The sequence below is a fragment of the Amblyomma maculatum genome, chromosome 6 (assembly GCF_055883805.1).
Source record: "Amblyomma maculatum isolate TAMU_Amacu chromosome 6, ASM5588380v1, whole genome shotgun sequence".
NCBI lineage: Eukaryota > Metazoa > Arthropoda > Arachnida > Ixodida > Ixodidae > Amblyomma > Amblyomma maculatum.
This window is the reverse complement of record NC_139349.1, coordinates 109,733,581-109,739,580: the sequence shown is the minus strand read 5'-3', so window position 1 is coordinate 109,739,580 and position 6,000 is coordinate 109,733,581. Positions and strand designations below refer to the sequence as shown.

Below are 6,000 nucleotides of genomic sequence, written 5' to 3'. Positions count from 1 at the left end.
ACACACACACACACACACACACACACACACACACACACACACACACACACACACACACACACACACACACACACACACACACACACACACACACACACACACACACACACACACACACACACACTCACGCACGCACGCACGCACGCACGTACACACACACACACACACACACACACACACACACACGCACGCACGCACGCACGCACGCACGCACGCACGTACACGCGTCGACGTGATATAGCCTCGGACTCGAAGCAAGTATACATTTCGCTCTTCGCGTATTTTCGTATCGCTCGTATTTCAGCCAGATATCGCACGCACAAAACCGAGCGCATAGCTCCAAAACATAACAGGATCAGTCACTGGTCAAATAACCACTGATAAACTTGCGCGGCCTGACCGCATGCATGCACAAAGAGGATTAGCGCATCCATGTATTCGCACTCGCACTCCAAAGGACCTTGTCGGAGTCGACGGGCGAAGCCACATGTGCCTCCAAAATAAAATGGAGCACACGAACGAACAAAATTTCGTTTCGTGGCGCGCCCTCCTAGTGGTTGCGCATGTGTATAGCTTGGATGCGTGTGAGACACCCGAAATGTTCTGCTTGACACTCTTGGTGTTCGTCTCATCGGCAGCTTGGACGAAGGAGAGCGCATTTTCCCCAGGCCCGTGCTCCGTTTTGTATTGGGGGCACTAATACATCTAAACCTTCTTGACCATCCACAACTTATTCGATAAAGGAGCTTATAGCATAGATGCATAATTCTGGAAAAATAAGAAATTCTACGACTCCAGGTGTATAGTATGTCAACCAGGAATCAAACGCGAACACACCCTGAAGAAAAATACATTTTCCACGAGCAGCTAGACGATTCATACTTGTACGCAGCAATTTGAATTTGGATTGTCGGGTTTATATCACTCGGCCAGAAGTGACGCATCAACAGAGACTCCGGGGTGGAGATCACTGCATCAAATTACATACCCCCCCCCCCCCCCCCCCCCCCCCGCCTTCTCCTCCCCGCGGGGTCTGTAACGTGCCCTGACATTAATACACTGACATTTCAAAACGATAATGATAAGACCCCTTTCTGCAGAAAACCCGGCGTTGTCGGCGTTGGCTTTGTGCCCGAAAAATCACGGTATACTGGCTCCGGCAGTGGTGATTCGCAGGTTAAATTGCCGGGCACTGTTGGTGGGCGGGTTGTGTGACATTAGGAAATCACATGGCATGGCAGCCAAACCATCAAACCGGGCTTAACCTTTGGGATGGAAAGAAAGGTGAGATGAGAATCAAACCTTCCGAGACCCTTGTATCTCGATTGAGATAAGCTACTGTTAAGCCATATGCTACCACTTGGTCAAAGCAGGTCTTTTATATTTGCGTCGGGTGGTCTTTGATATAATGTGGTATCTTACGACTGTATGCTAAAGGGCACGCGTGAGATAACAGGGGTACATATTTAAGAGACCAGTGAATAAGCGAGCAGCAAAAGGCATGTGTATACGAACAAGGAGGCCCAGATGAAAGTCATTGGCCCTATCGCGTTATATCCCTTAAGGCGAAACCTAAATGCCCACCAATGTTTGGATATTTTTCCTCCATAGAAATGTAGCCGCGGCCGGATCCTGCCCTCGACCTTCGGATCATATAGGCGAATGTCCATGCCCTGTGGCGCTGTGAAGGGTAGACGCATGGTTCCCACGAAGCCTCGAGTAGTAGTAAAAAGGATGACATACATATATGTATATCGCGTTACGCATGCATATTCGCGTTTGATTTCAGCTGGGTAGTACAATGAATGCGATCTCGAATAGCCATCATATGTTCAAAATGAATTTTGGGCAACAAATTCTCCGTATGAACGAGTAAACGTGTTTGCGCGTCAAGGGACGGCCTTTTAGAAGACTGTATGTAGAGCTATGTCGTCATCGCACTTTTCAGGGGCGTGAACTCGGCCTCTAAGGCACAATAACTTCCCCGCCCAACGTTTTCGCGTCCGCCGGCTGTGTGTCGCACGAACGGAAGACAGCGCGGAAGCGGCCGTCGATAACCAGCCGCCGTTCTCTCCGATCTTCCCCAACTCGCACGTGTGTCGAGGACGCTGGCAGGTTCCGCAGGTCGAGGTGAGTACGCCGCGCAGGCGTCAGTACCATATATACGTTTCGGTTTGTTTGCTATATTAATTATCGCCGCTAGAACCGAAATGTATTTAATTTCCATTGAAGCGAAGCATTCTTGCCGGTGTTAAAATGCAGGGGCAGTACGGCATATAGTTCAGTCACCTCTCTCCATTGTGTATCGTTAAAGAAGGTTTGGTGCTGTTTATATTCCCGATGTCGGCATGTAATGATGAATGTTATGATCGTCATCATTATGTAAAAAAAACAAGAAAAAAAGAACATGCCCGAAAAAGCACAAGGGAGAAATCGAAACACGGCGCGGAGGCGTTTATTTATTTGCGGTTGTAGTCGCGTATTTTCCAAACGGCTTGTCACATCACCTTGCCCTTCACGTGGTCGGCTCGAATTCAGTATCCTGGCTGCGTGTTCATTTTCTTGGCGACTGGCACTGCGCAGAGAACAGACGGCGCTCAACACTGACCAAGCACACATCAATGCAAACAAAAGCGAAATGGTCAATGACTGCACTCTGGATCGGAGTTATTTTATGGTATATATTCAGCTGGAGTGAATTGCAGGCGAGCAACAAGTTGCGTAGTAAATACGCCGACAATTGCGTATTAGTGGCATTCCATAAGCTCGGCTGTCTTTACAACGGTTTCTTACCATGATCGAGAACACACGAACAAAAGTTATTGCTGTTATTCCTGAACCTCCTTCCTGTTATGTTCGTGCCCGCAGTGTGTATTTGCTTATTAGGTACAATTAATCTAATGAAGCTCCAAGCTTGCGTCGAAGCTACTTTATTGGAGGTGACGGAAACATATATTATTTTACAACAGCTTGACAGCTCTAATTGACCGCTATAGTATCAGAAACTGTGAAAACTGTAGCAAATGTATAGTGCCATAGAGTTAGTTTTCTCTTATTTTCCTTTTCTGCGTCCTTTGCTTGTCGCCGCCATGACACTCGCCTTCATCATATTTTGTTCACTAACTGGGACGAGAGTTATGTCATGTGTGGTCACTATACAAGCAACCAGCATAGTCCGAAGAGTCATGAGCGCGCGTGAGTGATCTATGATGGTCATTTGCTCACCAAAATATACATGCGTTGTCCGTAGAATCATGAATTATATTTAAATTAAACATACCTGATAGTATAGTGAATATTTCGATTCCTGCAAATTTCGGATGACTATGTATGAGGGTTTATCGCCATCACTGTAATCCTTAATTTTATGGCCACTGTCTAGCCCTGTAACTTGCTCACTCTGGCATCACCGTGTACTAATCCGACGGACTGTCGGGCGTCACAGCCAGGAGCGAGTGGTTACATTGCCCGAAATGGAACTTTAATGGCGTGCACGAAGTCATCAGCATGCTTGTGAGTGGCGCATTACGCAATTACCTATGGGTATACCATGTCGCAGAAAAGCCAGTGTCGCCGTAATTTCCCGTGAGCGTAAATACTGTTTGGTCGGCAGGGTTATGAAGTCAGAGTCACATGACCTCGAGCGGGAATTTCAAACAATCTACAGCGCTTATGCTACAGTTTGTGTCAATCGTAGAATTAAAGTAATTAAAGTACCGCATGAAGTGCGATATAAACGTCCCCGTATGACTAAAATTATTGGAGTTTATAAGGTAAACGATTTCATACAAAAAAGCACAGGTTCTAATGGGATTTGAACCCATGACCTTTCGTTCGCTAGCTACACTCGCTATCGAAAAGGCCACGCAAGGCTTTTTTTTTTCTTTCTTTATTGCCGACTTTGACATTTGAAAGTGATTAAAATTCTCTCAGCGACACCAAAACATCAAGCAAGGTAATCCATTCTGGTGGATGTGCACTCATGTGAGGGATGGGAACAAGCTGGATTTATATGGTTAAGTCATGTGGTCTTTCGCGTAAAGTGGTGATGCCTTGCGACTATATACTAGTTTGCGTGTAATTAGAAAGGAGCTCTCGCCGCTATCGTGTCATCTGAGGACAGAGGTTATGTATTCCTCAACTTTTGTTCGTTCTGATTTATGAGGTTTATATTGCGGTACTATCAGGTGGCATTACAACTGTTTACAGTGAACACAGCGCGAAATCGATTAGCTAAAAGTCTACTAGTTTAATTTGTTCCAATTAAATAGCTCTCTGGCGCACAGCAATTCCTCCATTTCGTCTGTCCTAAAGAGATGTGAAAAGAAGAAGTTGACCACGGCCTGCAAGACATTCTGACTCTATCACTCGGTCTCCTCTTCTTGGCTCGATCATACTTGCCTTAAGCGCAAAACTGAAAAGAAAAGAGAAGAAATATAAAGGCAAGCCGCTTATGAACAAACAGTTATCACAGCGCTCGACTGATAACGGCAATTTCTTAGAAGACGCATTGAAATGAGAGGCTTTCCTCTTCTTTGGCTCCTCTTTTTTTTTTTTTTTACCACAACTCTCCTTTCTTCCGACTGCTGTCTCCATTTCACTCGTAGTTTTTACGCCCGATATCAGTAAACATTCACAGACAAGGGAATTCGCTAGAAAATGAAGGGGCCCTTCCGGCGTTTCGTAATTTTCGAGGGAAGCCGCGAGTTGTGCTAATCACACCATCTTGCGTCGAGCTTGTCTGTGGATAGCGGGTTTCTGAATCGCAAGTGCTGCACGCATGAAAAAAAAAATACTAATTTCTCCTGAAAGATTGCTGCAAACGCGTCACTTAGGTTTTCGCTTGAAGGACAGTACATCAGCAACCGTAGATTCTTAGCCGTATAGAATACTAATGTCCTCAGGTCCCACTGGCTTCGATGAATTCGCACGACGGGAGAGAGCGATTATACGTTAGTTTAATGGCTCGAACTGCGTGTGCCATTGATGAGTATTGTGGAAAATAAAGATGGAAAGCACCTCTAGAAGTGCGAATTATCTTACGGAATAGCGTCAGCGAAACATTTACACACTGCATCGGCTCCACTGTAAAGACACTGTCATCTCGACACTGCATTCGCGGCATACTCGAACGCTATGGCTTGGTTTCGTTGTCACACCTGGGTTGACTCATGACATCGATCGATCTTCGGGTGTGCGCGTTGCGGCAAACAATCTGCCAACGATGCTGTTGCACACTTTCCAAACATTGGCAGCGGTGTGTGAAAACCTTTTTCGCACATCCGCGGGTGTCACGCGATGGCAGTTGGTCCGAAGCAACATGGTTTCCACGCAAGACGGGGCACAGCGGGCGGACCTAAAGGATTATCGCGCAGGAAGGATTTCGAAGATTCGAGCAAGTGTTGTTCTGCAAGTGCGTTTGGAAGCGGTTTCCGCATGGTGCTGAAAAATGTGCGAAGACGAACGAGCTGCAAGCGCGGAACAGCAGAGAAAAGAACAAATAGAGCCTTACGAAGAAAATTAGTTTAAGCGATCTGAAGACGTGCGCACGGGCGCCAAATAAGAGATCGAAGAGTCAGGACTTTAATTGCAACCGCCTTGCGTTGTAGGCAAAAGAAAAAGTATTCTGCTCTGAATAACTGCTATATTCCTGTCAATACGGTCTGCTCTGTAATAAAACGCACGTCTGCCTCACTTTCGCAAATCTGCTATGCCGTTCAGCGGTGAATAACCTCGCGTGCATAGTGATAAAAGAAGGGTGAGTTTATAACAACACTCCAAGACAGGAACTGCAAGGCATCGCAGGAACAATTAACGGAGAATATGATAAGAGAAACACCAGCAGCGTGCTACATCCGTTGCCAGCGCTATCTCAACGCGTGCGGTTATTACGGCAAATGAGGGGTTAATTAAGGAATATACAGGAAGTAAGTATCACGTATTTTTTATTATATACGATTTATTTTCTCAACGATGACTGCACGACGGATTGTGTAAATA

The 6,000-nt window shown here is 46.0% G+C and overlaps 1 protein-coding gene across 2 annotated transcripts in view; it reads left to right on the top strand.

Moving 5' to 3' along the window:
- The first annotated feature begins 1,993 nt into the window (after window positions 1-1,993).
- LOC146186562 (uncharacterized) overlaps window positions 1,994-6,000 on the top strand; it is a 51,877-nt gene continuing 47,870 nt past the window's right edge. The window contains exon 1 of one of the 2 annotated variants that reach the window (XM_084607268.1): window positions 1,994-2,130. The gene's annotated coding sequence lies outside the window, so the exon portion shown is untranslated. The remainder of the gene's footprint in view (window positions 2,131-6,000) is intronic. The other variant, XM_084607267.1, reaches the window with a different exon arrangement.